Below are 21,248 nucleotides of genomic sequence, written 5' to 3'. Positions count from 1 at the left end.
ACTTCGTAAAACCATCCCGTTTTTATACCAAATAATCAAACAGGGTGTCTAGCCGTAGCGGTCATGGAAACCTGGAAGATTTCCACTTCTTTAGATAAAAAAAGGGCAAAAAATGTCATTTGTTAAGAAATTAACAAAATTCCCAGAAGTCACAAAATTCCATGACTTTTCCATGATATTTTCTGTCCTTTTTTTATCTAAAAAAGTGTATATAGCGGTCATGGAAATCTTACAAGTTTCCATGACCGCTGGACACCCTGTCAAACTATGTTGTCACTATCAGATTGCGTTTCATACGACGGACTTTACAAAACTTTTACCTGACATTTATAATTATTCTCGGTGTGTTCACTTCTTTCGAATTTGTTCGGTAGGGGACAAGTGTCCGTTGCTCTTTTCAGATCAGTATTGAAATTTCGGATAATTGCAACTTTTCAAACAAAGTTAACTTACCTTAGTCGACGGCGGACCGGACAATGTGACGTCGTGATCGGCCAAAATCGAAGAATTATTTTCGTCGACTATGATGACTTCATACTCGCCATCATCCTGAGAGCCCGATTGACTCATTATATCTCCGCTACCTGAGAACACGTGATTAAGATGTAGTATGAGAAATATGAAGATTTTCTCTTTGCTAAGCCAATTGATATTCATACACATGCGTTTAACAATTTTATTTAATTAAAAGATTTCATTTGTACATGGTGTGTAAAATAATCATTAATATTGTCTTGTAATTCGCAGATTAACAATGTAAAAAATGTGTAACATCAGATTGTCACATCCATGTCGGTACATTGAAAACAAAACACAGAACATTCTTCTTTGTTTGTATTATATAAAGGATTGCGCAAAATTGGTGCAAAATAAATCATAGGCACACAACAGACATTTTAATTTTTTAATTGTTTTAATCATAAAAAAACACAAGCTTTTATTGTACTCAATTAATTCTTGATACGTATAGATTCAGCACAAGCGACAAGAGATAAGCAACCTATCGACCTAACGGTCGAACACTTCATTGGAGATAGCTCCTGTGATGATAGTATAGTTCTAGCTGTTAACCGAGGTAAACCGTTTCCAAAAATGAGTGATTCCGAAGAAGAATTACTATTATCTTGAAAAACTGCAAAATGGTATGTTGGAAAGTGTCTGCGTCAATATTCTGCTTATCCTATTAATACCAAATGATATTCTATATAGGGAGTCATTATTTATACAATGACTTGAGGAAGTATCTACAAAAATTTTTTAATGTACGCAAATGACAATAAAAACTTTTGATTATATTTTATCCAAGGTTTTAAACAAAATTAACAAAACATGGTGCAATTGTCAAGCTAGGCCAATTCTTCATGATGAACGATTTTCTGTAGTTGATTGAAGTGTCAAGATACTCTCTGCCTTCCGACATTGGTCCGTACCATGTTTGAAGAAGAAGTGAAGCAAGTGAGAGGTAACAATCCGATAAAAACCGACAATTTTCGGTCGGATTTGAACTCGCATCTCGGGGATCTTTGGCTCACTAGAACAGTGCCCAACTGTTTAGGCCCCGATCGCCACATATACCTGCGATAAGAGCGTCAAGAAAGAAAATTTTCTATTTCTACACTTTCATCAACTATAGAAAATCGTCCATCATAAAGAATTGGCCTAGCTTGACAATTGCACCATGTTTTGTTAATTTTGTTTAAAACCTTAGATAAAATATAATCAAAAGTTTTTATTATCATTCGCGTACATTAAAACATTTTTGTGGATACTTCCTCATCAAGTATAATTGTATACAAATGATGACTCCCTAAAATATCATATTGGTATTAATAGGATGAGCAGAATAATGACGTAGACACTTTCCAACATACCATTTTGCAGTTTTTCAAGATAATAGTAATTCTTCTTTGGAATCACTCATTTTTGGAAACGGTTCACTTCGGTTAACAGCTAGAACTATACTATCATCAGGAGCTGTCTCCACTATATATACATCAATAAAGATAGATTTCAGTCGCGACGACTGCGCATATCTCTCTAAACGAGCACACTCAGCACACCTTGTTTCTTTCCACCATGATTGTGACACCAATGCAGAAGAGCGCAGGGGTCTATGATCTATATATTTCACATATCTATGCTCTTATAAGAAAAAAAGCGTGGCGGAAGGATGTATACATATAATGACTCAGTGAAAAGGAAAATTAAAATCGGCAAAATATCTGCCGATTTTAATCAAAAGCCATTTTTGAAAGTATATAACAGTAAACTGTTTGTTTAAATTTTGCGTTCACTGCCAAACCTGTATTTTTTTTTCTATTGTTAAAATATTTGTAAAAAAAATTAATAAAATGACACAAATAAAAACCTAAAAATTGACATTTTTATTCTTTATGAATAAGGAATTTATGTATGTAAAAGGTAACATCGAATTTAATTGACTTTACATACAGCAGATAATTGAGATATTCTTTATTCCTTAAATTTTAGCCCTATACTTCATCTTTAAGATACTATCCGTTGGAAAAATCTGAAGAATACGATCTTGACCATACCATCAGTTGAGCATCCACAGGTATACAACATTTATTGTTATATTTTATAATTTCACAGATGCATAGATCACGTTTATGTATATAAAGAGTTATATATTTATTCTTTATTCAAAGCAGGAAGAAGTCCTGCCACTGTGTGTAGAGAAAATGGCGGAGCCAATTGGCAGCCGTTACACCGGTCACGCTTCTATTTTGTATAAGACTCTACAATAGATTACTCATTCCAGTATGTATAATTACTTTTCTTTACCTATTATTAACAACTAGATACTTATAGACAACTATTAACAACTAGAGATTAACGATGATTAATAAAAAGGTTTTAACTTCAAGGTTGCATTTATAGAAGTCGATAATATATCCGCGGACAAATCTGAGTTACCGACGTCGAGAAAATCGCAAAGTAGTAAGTAGCGTACTCTGCTACGCAAAGGGCAAACCACGACGCGATGGAATAAGATGGATAAGATTCAAATCGAATGTGCGTAAGGCTGATATTTCATGTATCGAACGACAAATTTTTTAAGTATGTTAATTGGCTGTAGGATAGAGAGTTTCTAGAAATCCTCTATCTTGTAGCTAATCAATACGTTTAAAAATTTATCGTACGATAAATGAAACATTACTCTTTAACGCGACGATAACGCGAAACAAGTGCTTCGTACAAAATTTGTGTCGTCGTATTCGTAATCGCGTGGGAAATTAATTGTGCGGGAGTGCGCGATTGGCGTCATTCCAACTTCATCCTCAACGTGAGTAATTAATCGCGTTATTTTGTCTACGCCTTATTCATTAATCGAGTCGCACTTAATTTCTTGTTACACCATTTTATCGCTTTCGGAATCTTTTTGAGCAATATTAGGATTATAACCAAGGACCAAGTTAAATAATATAATCACATAAAGATATGATAACGATGAGTCATTTTAAAGAAAACGGAGTCACGCTTTCAAAGTAATCTGTTGTACTCGAATATTTCGTTCATTTCAAATCGAATAAAATGAGGGAGGCTTGTATTTTATGACCATTATATATAAATCTTGTATGAAAAAGGCAGTTGAGATATTCATAATAAATAAGTTTTGTTAATCATCATTATCGACTTCTATAAATGCAACCTTGAAGTTAAAACCTTTTTATTAATCATCATTTTATTAATCATCACAGCAAAGTTGTCTTGAGATATGGTCGATTCAGTAATTGCATTTTGATTAATAATTGTGTATGTCCTCAACTAATTATGAAAAGCACAGTGTTGTATTCCTATGAATTATTTGAAGCCATCAAAATGTTGCAGAACAGTTGTAAAATATTCCACAATATGCAAAATGCAATAAGATGATTATTAAATATTAAACATCTTTATTTTGAATGATATGAAATCAATTTATTGATAAGAATGAATAAGTTATGATTATAGAATAAACTGATTTATTTGTTACCAGTTACAAGAATAAATTGCTGATAATTATGTGTTTTTTTATTAAATAAATTAGTTAAAATATTTGATAAAGTAAATTAAAATGTTTATTTAATGGTAAAATATTTTTTGTTCGCTTTTTAATTATAAATTTATATTATTATAATTCGGAATCAAGAATATTCTAAATATTGCTTTTACCAACTAATTTACATAATATTTGATCTTAGAAATATATATAAAGATTAAATATATATATATTACAAATTCTAATAAAAAGAATATTTGTAAAAAAAATAAATAAATAAAATGACACGATTAATATATGATAGTATTCTACTCTTGTCACACATTTATTTTATTTCTTTTTATCTTTTCTTGTTTTTGTTAACTATTTGAGTGACAAACTTGAAAATCGGATCCATTATAATTTATTTCATGATAAGAAAGATTTAACAAAATATAACTATTAGTATATTATATCTTCATAGTTCTTGACTTCAATTTCATTACAATTTCTTTGAATATCTTATTAATGTGTTTAACAATTTATGCATAAAATATTTGAGATTGAAGATTGACCCGGTAATTATATTATTTTGAGATTAAACATATCTGTGTTAATTTATTTTAGATCATCTATTTTAAGGTAATAAATTTCTACAAGATGTTGTATTTACTCACTCCATGGTTGCTCCGCCGTCGTCCTATGCCTCTCGGGCCTCCCTCTTCAAATTCATCCGTTACCCTCACAACATATAGCTCGAAGAAAATACGAAAGTCTCCAATCCGCTTGATATCTACGAGTCACACAAATCAGCAGAACAAAATCTGAAATAATAAAAGAATTTGTTAAACCACAATGTGTATACACTCTGAAATATTAAAATACAGGTTTAATTATAATTGTACTTATTGATTAAACGTATCGTAATGTTACATAATTCGCGTTTCATATACGTCTTTCATTTATGACGAAAAAAATTCGAAAATAATGTTGACATTTTAATGTAATACATAATGATGTGATTAATAAGTTAATGATTAATCATCCGAAAATATGAAATAAAAATCTAACATTGGGTGTGCAATATACTCAAATGCAAAAATCTAATATATTAATGCTTTCCGTTTATACTTTAATTACTCGAACCGGCGATCTGCATATTACTCTGCACCCTCTATCCGAAATGTTGCATAAATTACACTTAAATCGACGAAAAGTTCGAAACACAAAACGAGATGCATTAAAATTTAAGCTTCAAAAAAGTAATTGTCACTTGTATGAACGTCGTAATAAAATAATAATTTATGTTTCTCATCTTCTATCGCTGCGCGAAATATATAAATTTACGTGAAATACCTCGATAAATATAAATATAGCCAATACATTTATAGTCATTAATCAAGAGAGTTAATTAATAGTGAGCTGATAGGAATTAATAACTTGCAGAAAATAATCGCGTGTTTTAAGAAATAATATAAGTAACGGTAAACAAAGTCGTTGTCCTTCGCTGAGACTTGAATTTCGCCATGCAAATAACAATACATGATGGTTTGTGACACGATAGCGCGTAGCGAATGTTATGAAAACAAATATCAAGGCCGTATGTGTCAGCCAGTTTAATTACATTTATCACGAAATATTTACTTCGCGTGTACTTGGCGCAAAACACTACCGTGTCTCTTGATATTTATCATATTATGGAACAACTATACGTTGAATATTCTGTTCCTTGTATTTCAAATGCGGCGATAAATATATTATTCTCAACGATCCATTATCAATCTCAAAATACTAATAGCCAAGCTATACATTTAGCACCAAAGCTTAAAGTGTGATATATATGTATTTAAAACAATACTGTATATATTTAAATCCAAACGTCGTTAAGAATTAATCGCCTATATAAGTATCGTGAAATAATAAAATCAATCTATAATTCACATTCTCTATCGTTCAGATTTCTATTCTAAATAAATCGCAGGAATATCTGTTTTGAAAAGCAGTTGTCGCTTCAATACGTTTACAAATTTTTAATCGCGCGGGCTAGTAATCGTTTATTGTAAAATATGATTGAATATATTCCATAATATGTCACGACCACATTTCAAGGATGTGCCACTACGCTGAATGTTTTAATCCGTGTATTTTAAATTAATTTCGATAAATAAGCTGCAAATATTTTGCACTTTGATTAACAATAAGAGCAAAATTTAATTATTACATGCGAGTTATTTAATTCTTTCTTTTAATGACAATTTGAATCGTTGATTAGGTATGCTTAAAAAGCATTATTAAAAACCTGTTGTTTAAATAATAAAAATATCTTTATTTTAATTAAAAAATTATTTATCTGATTTTATTTAAATTAATTTATTGTTATTACTCAAAAGAGAATTGAAGTTATAAAAATATACACACATAATTCCCTCAAAAATCTAGGCGACAAACTTTATCTGAATTCTTCAATCGGATCGCGATTACAAATATCATGACATCAAGAAAATTAAATTAATTCTTTATTTGTTAAATCGTATTATATCTGAATACTGGCTTCAGTTTTTGAACAAAAATATAATTATAAATATATGCGAGCCTAAGACAGTTATAGTATAATTAGTTTGCATTTTTGTAGTCTTTACTCCGTTTCGTTCGTTGTCTAGCGTGATCGGGTGGCGAAGCAACACACTCTGGAAGAGTATTTGGAGTCGATATATTTATTAATATTACTTACACTGATTTAGGTCGATTACATATAACAGTTCTCCACTCAACTCGTGGATGGTAACTCCAGCACGCCCGCACCTAGTCTGTGCCATCGCAATCTCTTTATTACTCCGAAACTCTAACCGTCTAACGCACACACTCAGCTCGTGTCGTCTTTCTCGTCGTACCAAACCGACTCGATACCTATAAACGTTCGCACTAGGCTCATGCCGTCGCACGCGTGCACGCAACGTCATCGTCGTGATTCTTCCCCTTTTCTCTCGTCTCGCGCTCTACCCTAAACATATCATACGCCCGTCACATGATCTGCCCAAAGTGTGATCACGCACCTGTCACATGGCTCGCAGAAGCGAGACCACGTATCCTACATTTTTTGTAATAAAAGCTCTGATTATTGTTTTAGTACTACTTGTAAAAGAAACGAGAAGGAGAACGAAACCCGCAATATAGTAGCGGTAAATCGTGTAATAATTTTGTCAAATTTGAAAAGAGAGAATTTTATCAAATTTTTAGGACACATGTTTGTGCAGTAATAGGTATATGATTTCTCTTCGTTATAATACTATTTGTTATATTTCCTCTATTTATCCATTGTAACTGTGTTTTAAGAAAAATAAGTACCACTTCTAATCATCCTGTATGTTATGTATAATGACCGCATAATCTGTTTTAAAAAAATCTATAACATTTTCTCATAAAACAACTTTGTGAATTATGATCCTTTTTGTGCATAGAAAAAATGCTTAAAATATAAAAAACTCAAGATTACTATTTTTATAATATTTCAAAAACACGATATTTCAGTTATGATATGAGTAACTGCTTAAAGTTGTAATGAGCGAGGTATTTTTCTTTATCGCCGAAAGATTCTTTTTGGAGATTATCCTTTATATTATGTTATTAGTTTTCCTCTTTTACAATCGACGTTTATAACTTGAAGTACCTCGGCGAGCTCGTTACGAGGGATGCCACTTTCGCTATTAATTCGGCGGTTTCGCCTCGACGAATGGAATGCGCGCGTAAACGATGTCGGTGGGCCTAAATTAGCGAAAAGGAAGAAAATAGTGAAACATTTTGTTCCGCAGTAACCCATTACGTTCTATGGCTTTCAACGTATCGTCGTGTTATCCGGCTGATATATCTCGTATGTCTATCCACCCTTGCGCCACCGTTAATAGCAGGCAATTTCGTGTTCCCTCGGCTAACCCGTGTAATTGAACCAATGTGTGTTAATCAGAGGCGCCTCATTTGCCACGGGGAATAGTCCAAATTGCTTTTGTTACCTGGAATATCTTGGTACACGGCAATGCTTGTATTGATTCACGAAATTGACACTCTGCCTAAAATATGTAAAACGTGTGCCGGTCGCACGAATTATGAAGCGCAACGAGCACCGTTGTATCTCAAATATAGCACCGTATTCCTACGATAAAATACATTCCACTTTTCCGTTTTCGCCATAACGCGTTTCACCTTGTACAAATATTACATTAATTCACAAAATATTATACAATTGCAACAAATAACGTTACGCGCAAACAGAAACGTTTGGTTTTGAAAACTTTCTACCTTATTTTAATATAATTCACGATAATACTGAAATACAGAAAATATTTCACGTGGGATAAATAGCTTGCAACAGATTTTTGCAATACGATTTCAGTGCATACCTCCTGTCGCGTTCGAAATATTTTTACCATTTTACAAAAATGTTTAATTTGGATATAAAATACGCGATGCAGCTGTCGTTATTAGAACGTAAATTGTATATTTATCATTAATGAAATTTTAATGAAATTTCAAAAATAATCTATTTATTTAATTCATTGATTGAGGGTCATTATGGCAATGAAGATCTACGATGCAGGCTCTAGCTTAATGTATACGTGCTAACTACGTGTGCTAGAGACTAGTACAATAATGTACTATTGCCAGGGGATCACATTGGTCCGAGTCAGCGCAGTTAATTTTCGATAGTACCGAATCACCCTCGTGGTAATTGTCGTCCATGACTTCAACCGTTAGTCGTCTTTGTCTACTTGTTCTATGCGCAAGCAGCACAGTTTAACTTCTGCGGCCACTAACAGCTGCATTATATTCGAATATGCAGAAATTTAATTTTCTCGATACTATGAATAACCTATATTTAAAAATGGTCGAATTTTTTAATAACTTTAACAGGTAAAGAATCTTTTAAACGTCTTATTTTCAGAATTTTAAATCTTAAATATTTGTATCAATTACATATTAAATTATTATTAATTAAAGCTTTGATTTGACTTTTTAAAGTTTAATTTTTCAAGTTAAAAATATTCGATACTTTTTTGCTCTTTTTGTCTGAAATATTAATGCTACTTTGCATTTTCACACGGAATTCGACAAATAATTATTTTAATCTAATTCTTCTTCTAAGGTAAAGTTGCGATGTGCAAATCTCAAATGTATAATAGAGAACAGAAGAAATTTTAACACATTTTATTTCGTGAAAAAGTTAATTTTATTAAGGCCGGATTATTCCAATAAAGGAATTAGGATGAATTTTGTCTTGCAAGAAAGAATTGAAATGAATTTAAAAGTCGGGAAACCAACTCGGAATTTAAATATCGCATTATGAAATATTATTCATAGTATGAATTAAATTTCGTGGCACGGATCGCTGTCAATCCCTCTAATTTAAGTTTTTAAACGCTCTATTATATTGAATTGCTGTATTTTTAAATATTTATAATTTTGGTAATTTATTGATGATCACATTATACGATACAAAACTTTTCTGTTTTCTATTATCATAAAGCATCACTGTGACGTGTAAAGTAAATGTAAATAGTCCTTAGATTTATAATAATAAAATTTATTATAGATAAATATAGATAGCTGTAATTTAAATATCAAAGTTTTTTTGCATTTTTTGCGCTGTTCTGTAGGATAGATATAAATTAAACATAACATAAATAGAAAAAAAAACATGACTAAAACTTTTATATTTGTATTATTTTTATTTGTGTTGTTCTTTACTATGGGAAGCACAGGACTGGGATATGTAATTAACGACAATTATAGTTTCACACGTTTAATACGAGGATGTGCAACGTACGAGTGCTTACACAAGACTGAACTAAAACTTACTAGATATATATAGAAAGGAATATACCACTGGAATCGAGAAAACTAATATGGCATCGATACAACACAAAAATCGATAGCTATATGCGATATATCGAATATGTCGACATCCCCAGAAAGTGTGGCGATAATGTAGAACTGACTCGAAAAACAACAATTTGCATACGTTCTTTCAAAAAAGTACGTGTTGCAACTACTCGAGTCTCATTGTTAGATTTAAACATTCCAAAAATGTTTTGAATTTTTAATTTTATTAATTTCGTCGTGTCAAAGATGTTTCTTGTAAATTTTTTTTACTTGTCGAGTAAATTCGCTGATTGAATTCGGCAGATACAATCGAATAACCGTACCTAATTATAGCGCGTGAAAGTGGCAATACCTCAGGGATTTTGTGCTCCCCGCACCATTAAGGGATAATGTACGAAATACTCGCTAACATAAAAATCTCTAAATTACTTTTCCCACAAGACTGCTTCTATCATTAAGCAAAAGATCTAATCTTATTTTTGAACTCGTACCTAGACTCGTAAATATTTATTATTGCTAGATAATTAATTTATCTGCCCTTCCTTTGACATAATTATTTTTTTGTTATATTAAAAACCCGTATTCGTATATATTATTTTTTAATTTCTTTTGCACCGATTATTTTGTATCGCTTTTTTAGCATTATAATGTATAATAAATAAGCTCTACATTAAAACTATTTTAACATCGCGCATAATAAAAGTTGCGTTATTTATAAATCAATGTTTAAAAAAATATTACAGTTTTAAAAAAATCAGTGTTAATATCAGAATTTGACGTAATACTTATCGTTAGCTTTAATATGTATATGTATAATGCAAAAATATTCATGACAATATCTAGTATCGCGCCTCGTATTTTCACGCAAAGGTATCGCCGCGTGAAGAGCGTCCACGGCGACGCCGCGAACATGGCGGTGGCCATAATTCTGTCGACGCGAAGCGTAGTATACCCAGGATGACATTTGTTATCTCGCGCAGGACACATGAGCGTCTGGGAGAAGTTTTCTACTCCTCTTAATCGTCGGTCGGCTCACAGGCTCGGAAGTTTCTTTTCTCCGTCGCCCAACTCGTCGCATTTACTTCCAGCGAAGATCGCAGCAACTTTTCCTTAATATAACTAAATGACTGGTCTGAAGGCCGTCGAGAGAATGTTCTCGCGAAAGTTGGCGCCGCGAAGATGAAGAAGCCGTAGCAGTTTTCTGAGACCTGCTCACGGATTAGACCAGTTTACCGAGATGATGTCTTGCGCCCCATAACCGTCACGATTGCTTACTCGAAAGCTCCTTCGAAAAATGTTCCACGTGACGCTTGATAAGACTCTTCAAGGATGCCTTCGAATCTCAGTTGCTTGTTGCCAAACGATAGAAATAGGATATTGGAAAATGTTACGTTTCTCTCGCATTGACGTATCTTACATTGCATGGCAGTATTAGAATCGTATATTTGTTCATTTAATTTGAAGTGGATTTTAATAGAACTATAAAACGACATATACCTAATATAAAAAATAAAATTCGAAGTATAAGCTCCAATGAAATACATGAATATAGAAAACGGGTTAACTAAGAACCAAGCGCGGTAAATGATACGCGACAGTTTTTATTTTTATTTTTATTTTTCATATTCATTTCCAACCTTGACTGCGCGCCAACTAAATTGTCAGACTTGAAACACAGCTCCGATTGGAGTAGTAAAATCCCCCCTTTTCCTAATTAAATCGATTCGATTTAATTTTTGATGCTATATGCATCTAAATAAATGTAAAGAAATCATTGCAAAAAATATTACTTCAGCCAAGGTTCGAACCTCGAACTTCCTTCATTCCGTGAAGTTAGCCCGTTTTCTATATTCATAAAAAATAAAATTTTTACGATTGTATAATATAAAATGTGAAGTGTTAGGTACAGCAAATTTTGATGTTATAATTTCTTCAAAACATACTGTAACGCGTTTCTCGAAGAAATGATGAAAAGTGACAGTTTCTCAAAATCAAATCTCGCCGAGGAAAAGTTACGTTTTATCGACCAAACTAAATGTATCAATAAATCTATTGAAGAAACGTGATCGTAAGTTTGAGTAACCCAATGTTCGTCGAAATTAAATGAGTTATAGCGAGTATCTGCTGTTCTATTTATAGATGCTCAGCGTAAGCGCATCGCGCATATTCCATCCTTCTGGAATACTAATAGTCGTGCCGTATCAATTGCGCTCTAATTGCATCGCGCCCACTCACAACAGATCGCCCGAGGTAAATCCTGCCAACGACTCTTTGTCCGGAAAGGGAGAGTTCTCGTAGCCCTCGTTATCCCGATCGCGGACGAATCTTATCTTCTTCGTGGTCGGTCCAGCCGCGCGTGCCATAAATCTTGGTGCGAGAGAGGCGGTCGGGCGAGTGTTACGTATGCGGGACGAGTTCGGTCGTGCAACAACCCCCTTGTTTCGAGTCTACCGCGCGTCACCCTTGAGGCTGTGGCTCTCCATTCTGACGGTGACCACCATCTCTAGCTCGGTCTCCGAGCCAACTCGAGACTCTATTGTGCCTCGGAGAGAGGGAGGGAGAAAGAGAGAGGGGAGGGAGGAAGGGAGGAAGGGAGGGAGGGAGGGAGGAAGGGAGGGAGAGAGAGAGAGAGAGAGAGGGAGAGGGGAGAGGGAGAGAGAGAGAGACGAGCTTTCAGTTTTCGTGGTATGCACGGTCACCAAACACGTTAGCCGCGTATGCATGTCTCAGAACGGCGAACGTGTCTCGCAGGCCTCGCAGCGGTCCCGCCAGTATGCTCGGGACAATAATCGTACCGTCGAGGATGCGCAAACATTGTGCATATATGCACCACATGACAACGTCCGTTAGTGACCAACGTGCGCGTCCTTTGCACAGAAATCGTCACGTGTCTTGCTCTCTTTTCTCCCTCCTCCTCCTCCCCTCCCTTTCTCTTTCATTCTCTCTGTGCTTACACACTGTCACGGTTGTGTGCTCGCCACCGTTTGCCTCGTATTCCGGTATACGCTAGTCTATATAGTTACCGACAAGACATCGTGTGCGCTTCTCTCGTACATATGAACATTTTCTGACTTCGGTATGCGGTTCTTTTCATCGCGTAGCTCGCTTCCTGCTGGCGACGCTGCTGGACATTCAGCATTATGATTTCGTGAAATATATAAATCTACGCGAATTGATCGCGATATTTTCAGCGTAACGGAATACAAAAAAAAAGAACGAAAGAGCAAGAGAAAAGACACGGCGTAGAAAAAATGTTATTATTGATTTGCTTATACGGATTATCACACGAGGATAATCCTTTGAACCTGAATGAAAATCGAAAAGGGTTTCACAATATAGCAATTGAGAGAAAGATCGAGACAGAGGTATGTAATTTCTCGAACAGTATTTAGTATTTCGATATCATCGTATCTCTTAACCGAGACCGTTTACTCGCTGGCTTTACGTAGCGTGGAGTTTCCGCAGCAATTATTATGCTAACGAATGTACCCGCGCGCCTTTATCCTACCGCAGCGCGCCCGCCGGATGGCTGGCTGGCTGGCTGGCTGGCTGGCTGGACTGCGAAAATTTGCAAGAAGGACCGCGGGTAAAGGATGCGGTTGTAACTTCTTCTTTTTTTCTCCTGCAGACAACTCTAATTGGGCAGTGGCGCGCGGAGAAGAGGCGTATTCGCCGGGCGCATACGAAGCGCTTAAAATTAGCCGGCGCCGCGATTTAGATGTAGTATCCACTTTCCAGATATCAGTACGGCTCAATAATTTATTTCGGCGGGGGTTATCGACGGCGAATTTGCTCGACTCGCCCATCGCCGAAACAACCGTTATCGATTCGTCCGCGCGAGGGAACGGTATCGCCCCTCGGAATAAGATCGCCCGACCCGATTTAAAATTCCTTCTCGATAACGCCGCATCAACAGTGCGTGGCTTATCGAAATTTTTCCTTGTTGCATTGCGGGGAGAAGAAGCACAGCTCGTCCAAAGTTCCTACAGCGCGCAATGTTAGAGCACCGAAAAATATTTCCGACATTTTTGTTGCCGAGATATTTATATCGCGACATAACGGAATCTGTCTCTTGCATCTGAAGAAAGATTATACACGTGCTGCACTATTGGAAATTGCTCCTTGAGAAATGCCATATATTATAAATATAATTTCCGTTAAAAATTTGGACGACGTATTAAAATTGAAAATAAAAAATGTACCCTCTTTTATGTATCATAAATCCTATATCTCTCGCGAGTATGTGTATAATAACCTTTCAGATAGATTGCTGGTAGCGTTCTACGAAAGACGTTACTTCGTCTCGTGCATTTTCAAAATTGCTTCTTCACAGCTTAATCGCATTGATTAGCAACTTTCTTCCTTTCCAATTAAACGGACACTTTCATAAAAGTTCTGTTTTCGTACACAATTTGATGTTTTTAAATAATAATCTTGGTTTCTTGGTACATTACTTCTCGTTATACGCGCAAGTGACAATTCTCGTATATATAAAATCCATATCTTTTTTAACTCGCGCTCTTAAAAAATTAATGAGCACGCCGCCGGCGAGTTATATTTTTGCAAGTTGCAGGACGACGTTGAAAGGACAAGCAGCATCAATGGCTGACTTTGTCGTTGTCGCCAGAGTTCACGTCACAAGAAAAAACTCGCGAATAGGGGAAAAGCGAACGCGTCTCCGACGCGAAAAGGTACGCGACGAAACGTATATTGTCTGTGACATATGCCATTAGCAGAATATATTTGCAACCCCTCTGGCATATGTACGGCAAATGAATAGTCCACCACAGTCTACGGTAGAAATACATGCGCGAGTAGTAAACGTTTTCCCAGAGTACCGCATCACACCTGTTATTGTAAGCGTTAATGCAGGTGTATTTTAAAGCCGCTCTGTGCAATCGGTACTTCGTATGCAGACTCGTCATATCGCGCATCCAAAAGCCTTTCACGAGGATATCTGATGGAACTAGCTATTATATGATGGCTGTTACATTTTTCGAAACGTCTGTTTCTATTGATCAGTTTATCAATTTGTCAAAGCAATAAATCACAAAAGAAATTATTTTCTATGTAACTTCAATGCTTCAGTCACTTTTATGTCAGACATGAATGCGAAAGTCAGCTAGAACGTTTCATATCAGTTTCGGATTATTCTAGGATAGAATAGATAGAATTATATGTTTTATGAATTTTAGCGCGACACTAATCTTTTCACGGTTGGTGCCACAATCTCTTCTACTTTGACCTCTACTTTTTAATCTCTTCCACTTCAGACCGATTTCCATTTAATACGAATCGACCGTACTTCGAATTCTATTATTTTATCGACCCGTAGCCGGAAAGTTAGGTGCGAAAATTGCGTCAGAACTCATTGCCGCTACCATCTCTCGAACACTCTTCTGCCATTCGCGCGCGGGCGCTAACTAATCTGATTAATATCCGATTTGGACGATGGATAATGAAAACGGCAGGTACGTCGTGACACCTACATCCACAGGTGGCCAATTAATTTACAAGCGCACACACTTTACGTGACATCGACATATCCCGGGCACGAAGTCAGATCTCCCTTTGATCTGCGACCATGGTACAGGGACGCGATCCCCCTTTGTGCGTGTGGCCGCACAATACATACACGCGCCCGATATGTGGCGCATCGGCATTTTCGTTGGAATTTCGGTTTTGCATCGATCGGAAGTATAGCAAGCGTTACCGTTACACGCGGCGGATGCAGTGCATTTCGCTATTGTTCGCCGTACCGCGACGCGACGCCGATGGGCGCCGCACGCCGCGCGCCGTGACGTTCGGCCGCCGTCGCGCGCGCGAACTTTCGTTTACTTTGCCATAGTTCTCGGTTTAATAATCGTAATGGAAACAGGTGCCGGAACCACGTGGTAAAAGCGCTGCCTTTCGATGAAGTTCACTCGGCTCTGCACATCGCATATCGCGCGAGTAAATAACCCGTCGCCACCGTCGGCCACGGCGGCACTCGTTCTTGATTAATCAATAAAGCGCTTCGCGGCGCTCGAAATTACGAGCGCGGATTACGAGCAGCGACGAATCAGTCATAAATCCACGCGACGCGGCGTGGCGCTCACACGAACGGCCGTTTTCATGAAATTTAAAACGGGGGGGATTACAAACGGAGATATTTTTTACGAGGACGCACGCTTTATCGGGACATTTTTGCGCTCGATCGGTCGCACCGCTTTTTGTTGCATACCGATAGTCAGTTTTGCCGTTCGAATAATTTCGGCCGTTTGTTATACGGATGTTGTGGTGCAAACCCGTCGTGATTTACTCGTGGAATTTATCCGTGTTTTATACAATAAATACGTGACACATTCTTTGGCTATCTGTAGAAGGATATTCGTGACACGTGATGATTATATATTTAGACTCGTCCGTAAATTTGGACCTTAGGTCAACACACAAAGAAAGACGTAACGTAACACTTTTGTTATCGGTTCGGTATCTTTTATGCATCGTTACCGTTTTTCTTTGTTCAAATTATTTCGGTCCACTAGGCGCTCGTTGACCACGAGTAAGATCAGTAAGAGTAAGACTGAAATTGCACCCCAGAAACTGGACAGAACAATAACTTCTCGAAACCCTCTGGGGAACGAAGGGAAGCGAAGGGAAGTTTCTTTGGAATAGGAATAGGAGTTGTCATAAGGGTTGTGGGAAGAAACTTATCTCTATGAATACGAGTCGTAAATTTTTTCCATTAACGGATAGTTTGACATTAATTTGCGCGATAATGTTACAATTTTAATTTTGTGAAAAAAATATATTGCGCGGTAACTGAAATTATAATGAATTAACGAACAGACACGTATTATGAATAACTTATAAATTATCTGTCAAAATTCCGTGATAATATTTAGTCGACTGACACTGAGATAAATTATTGTCATGTCTCTATAGTTGTTGTGGGGGAGGGGACAGGTGGGTCTTATAAATCTTTCGTGAGTGACGTTTTCTTTTACAGTCTCAGTTATTTTGCATATTAAAATACATGAATGCGTTTTTACCGGTTTAATAATATAACACGTCGGGACATTGTACTGAGAAAAACGATGATGGCAGCCGGTTTAAGTGCTTTTGCAGCATACCATCGTGGTCTCGCAAATCACTCGAGGAAGGTTGCGATAATAGTACCGCTTTAACGCGGCAAAATATCGTTAGCCCTTCGCCACGTTGTTAGCCTCCATTAAATTGCCTCCGCACGATGACAAAGCCGACACCTCGGGATCGAAAGAAATTTAATAGAGGATATTACGATAACAGCGCATGAAAGGCGCGTGAGACTCGCGTCGGGCCCGAAAGACGGAACGTAGATGACGAGAATTAAATTTCAGTGTGTGATACTGCCGCGACACTTTAAATTTAGGGAAGCGCTTGGGCTTGATGAGGGTGGCTCTTGCAATGCAAGCCTCAAAATATCATATTGCATTCATTGTTCACTGAAATAAACGAGTAAATGCTGGATAAGATTTCTTTTATATCGTAGTCGCTTTCAAAATGCGATGAGAATTATAATATCAACAATATCCAACGTTGAGCGAATCAATAATAAAATGGGCGATAAAAATAGAGATATGGTTATTAGCTTCTCTTAAAAATTCTATTAGATATAGTATTGAGGAATGTGTACCGTGTTGCTGATAAGTGAAGAAACGTAAAGATCATTTTAACAAAAAACTCTAATTACAAAAGCTACAATAACGTGGTCAGCATTGGCGCCAATCATTTTTTATCCTAAATGTTTAGAATAGTTATGCAACTCTCGGAGGTTGTATATATAGTACATAGTACATATATCCTTTTGTATACATAATGTAATTAAATCTACGTCCGCATATATTCGTCTGCGATTTTTTGAACAGAAGCTTCGAGCTGGATGGGACAAAACGCGGTCTTCGAGCACGAGCGAGAGATAAATAACTAGGGAACGAAAGAGAGATAGAGATAGAGATAAAGATAAAGAGAGAGGGAGAGAGAGAGAGATAGGGGGAGATAGTAGTATAAGGGCATAAAGTCGAGACGGCACGGTGTCGTGCGAAAGGACGAGGGACGACGCGAGGCAAGGGCGCGGTATGCGTCTGTGAAATTCAACCAAGCTGTTCCGCTGGTAATAATGGACGAGAGGCAAGCGTTGAAATGCAAATTAGAGCGCGAGTCGCGGACAGCTTGATACATGTGCGGGGATTGTGGTTTCGCGCGATGCGCACCGCCGCCTATACTCACGGAATAAAGGAGTTTGTTTTGGAATTTTACTGGGCGCAGGGGGAGGGCACTATATAACGTCACGCGTGCAGGTTACGCTTTCCTTCCACCCTCCCTTCCATCCCTTCACTCTTTCTCGCTCTATTTCTATTTAGCTTTCATCGCTCTTTCTCGCTCGCCGCGCTGCCCGTGCATCAAGCGCGTTTGCGGATAGCATTCGTCACCGACGAAGAGCCGCTGGAAATGATCGTTGATCGTTGCACGCGCGTGTCCTGTAACCTGTCCTTCGTGCCTGCGGTTGTTGTGACAAAACGTGCAATTTCCATGACGGCCTCTACGATAATATAACGCGGCGTTACGGCGCTTGTTACGTCAGCGTGGACGGAAATGAAAGGATATCGAGAGAGGAACCGGGGACGGCAACGCGCGGTCCATTTCTTCGCAACGGTCGACGAAGCGGCGCGCCGCGGCGCCGCTCGCGCGCAGAATGAGAATTGAAATCGTTCCGATCGACGACCGGATATTTTTTTCCTTCTTTTAGAAACACAACGAGTATGCACTCAAGTCGTGTGGGGATCGCAATTTTATCATCTCTGTTTCCACCTTATTGGCGAACGAAAAATTTTATGCATGTGTATAGTTATTGGAATAGTGGACACGTTAGAAAACGCACTGCAATAATTGTCCATAAGCGATGATGTCAATATTTCGATGTGCCTGTAATAGTACGCGCGACATTTTATGAGAAATTGATACGAACGTTATAACATATTTTTACTATTTTTACCTGAGAAATATCGACAGGAAATAATTTTCTTGGGGAATATAGACAGGAAAACTTTGAGATCTGATTCCGCAATGGATATCGCAAATTTGAACTTTCGACAATATTGGAAGTATTTTACAATTTTAGTGCGCATGGAAAGATCAATAGAATTAGTTTTTGTTCGCAAGAATATCTCAAGCGCCAAGAAAAGATATCACTCGATGAAGTTTTTGTGACAGCGGCGTACTTGAAATATATAGCACTGCTGTGTAGCGCCATGAATTTCCTATCAACATCGTGAATTCTGAAGCCCTAACCTTCTCTTGAGATTTGTGGTTTGAAGATAATGCCTTTTGAGTTTCTGCACCTTGGAGATTTTAACTTTCGGGATTGCGGGCTATGAATATTACGGAACAGTACGAAACCCCAAGTTGTAGAATCAAGGCTAAACTTACAACCAGTTAAACTTATTTGTTAATAACAATTTCGAGTTTCGAGACGAGACGAGAATCTCGCTGATATGACTATGTATATCTATATTACATTCTTCTCGGCTAACTTACAAAATAGCATCAATTCTGTTAGTAATAGGTCAAACATCAGTCTAGGGTTGCAATCTACTTAACGCTGCAAATCGAAGCGTTCGATTGACTGATTAGGACAAATCTATCGCTTCAAAAGCATTTACAGCGCCAAATGGATTGCAGCAGTAAGTAGAATACGTAAAGAATTGAACAAAAATACAATAAACAAATATCCGCACTTTATTTGCTTCTTAAAATCAAGCGTGTAACAAGATAATGAAATCTCTATATATAGTTAACAAAGTTGCGCAATGCAATCTTTTCCGGATATATCAAAGTCACAGTGAAAAGTTCACCGTGCCTTGAAAGTTATATTTTCATTTGTGCCGGGAGGTAAGTTATTAGCATTCGCTTTTGCAAGATTCAAACCGGTTGTTCGCCATCTGCGATATCCCACGGCAGTGCGATGCAATTCGTGAAATCGAAAATATCAGCATCGCAAATCCGAGGTCGCGTGCGCTATCTTCCTCTTGGAATTTATCGTTATGGTAACGCAACCTGGAAGCCGCTTGGCGCGAGGCTTCCGAGCCGAATTCCCGATTTCCGTATTAAATGTGGAATTCTTTCCTGCGGTCACACCGTGAATTTATGACCTTTAAGGCGCGGAAACCTGAGATGGTCAGTTCCACTTTTGAATTACCTATTTCCGGAGAAATATCAACCGCTTCTTCGTGATATCGTTATTGCGATATCACTATGCCTGTCTTTAATCTTTATTTAAGGATGAACCACTAATCAATTATATGAAGCTATTGCAGGAATCTGTGACACTATCTAGAGAAAAATAACGTTGGAGTGGAAAAACATTGAGAATATAAAAGGTACCTTTCTTTATGTCGATTAAATTCATAATTTGTATCTTATAATAATTTTTATAAATTTCTCTGAAAAAAATCAGGTGCTTAAATAATATTTTAAAGTTATTAACAGACATCTAATAACTTTCCTTAGTTTTCTCTGATCTCTAGCTTCTAAATATTATCACAAGTTTTGCCATGTGTGTGGAACATGCTCGCTAATTAGTCGATCATAGAAGAATATTGAATCCTGTTATCTGTGATGTCATTGTATTTAAATATTTGTGTAATTATTGCACAGTTATGATTAATATAATTTGCAAAATGGCTATTTCATCACTTGCAATATTCATAATATTGCAAGAAATGATATAAGACATTATAAGACATATCAAATTGCACCACAGACATGCAATTAGTTTTATTATTCGTTTAACTTAGACAAAACTGGAAGGACAGGGGCGCAAGTTATGACTCTTGAGAAATGCGCCCTTGCCCGGAATTTGTGCGGATGACAGTGAATTAGGTGTCTTTTGCTACAATAACCCATAAACATTCCTCCTTCCTCGCGTCGCGTATTTATCATCCTGTCCGAGTAATATGCCGCGGGGCGGCCCATGCGATGCACGTATATTCTCATCGGGTACAGAGATGAATGCACGCTCCGGTGATTCGTTTAGAACGTAAAACCCAGGTAATAAAATTGTTGACGACGACTGTTCAATCGAGTACAACATTCGCCGACAATGGGGGAATCGCGATTAAGTTTTTTTTTTTTACAACGATCAGAGACATTGACGTATCCATCCTGACGCAATAACGTCGCAGACTGGAAGGTAGGGACGCGAATTACAATTTCCCCTCATGGTCTGGATGCAAAAGGACTTTAAATGCTTTCGGTAATTGCGAGAATTTTGTATACCTTCTTTGTAATACGCGCGAAATAGAATTTAAGCGACTCGATATAACGAGTCGTATTGAAATTGTTTGGCTTTCAAGGTTTATGAAAAAGATAA

The 21,248-nt window shown here is 36.9% G+C and overlaps 1 long non-coding RNA gene across 2 annotated transcripts in view; it reads right to left on the bottom strand.

Moving 5' to 3' along the window:
* Positions 1 to 344: 344 nt before the first annotated feature.
* LOC139809123 (uncharacterized) overlaps positions 345 to 21,248 on the bottom strand; it is a 74,871-nt gene continuing 53,967 nt past the window's right edge. Inside the window, exons 1-3 of one of the 2 annotated variants that reach the window (XR_011731031.1) lie at positions 6,714 to 6,852; positions 4,660 to 4,806; positions 345 to 584 (exon numbers count right to left, since the gene is read on the bottom strand). This is a non-coding gene — a long non-coding RNA (uncharacterized lncRNA). Of the gene's footprint in view, positions 585 to 4,659; positions 4,807 to 6,713; positions 6,853 to 21,248 lie in introns of those variants that run through there. The other variant, XR_011731032.1, reaches the window with a different exon arrangement.

Source organism: Temnothorax longispinosus, chromosome 2, assembly GCF_030848805.1.
Source record: "Temnothorax longispinosus isolate EJ_2023e chromosome 2, Tlon_JGU_v1, whole genome shotgun sequence".
NCBI classification, from domain to species: Eukaryota; Metazoa; Arthropoda; class Insecta; order Hymenoptera; family Formicidae; genus Temnothorax; species Temnothorax longispinosus.
This window is presented reverse-complemented; position numbering and strand designations above follow the sequence as displayed.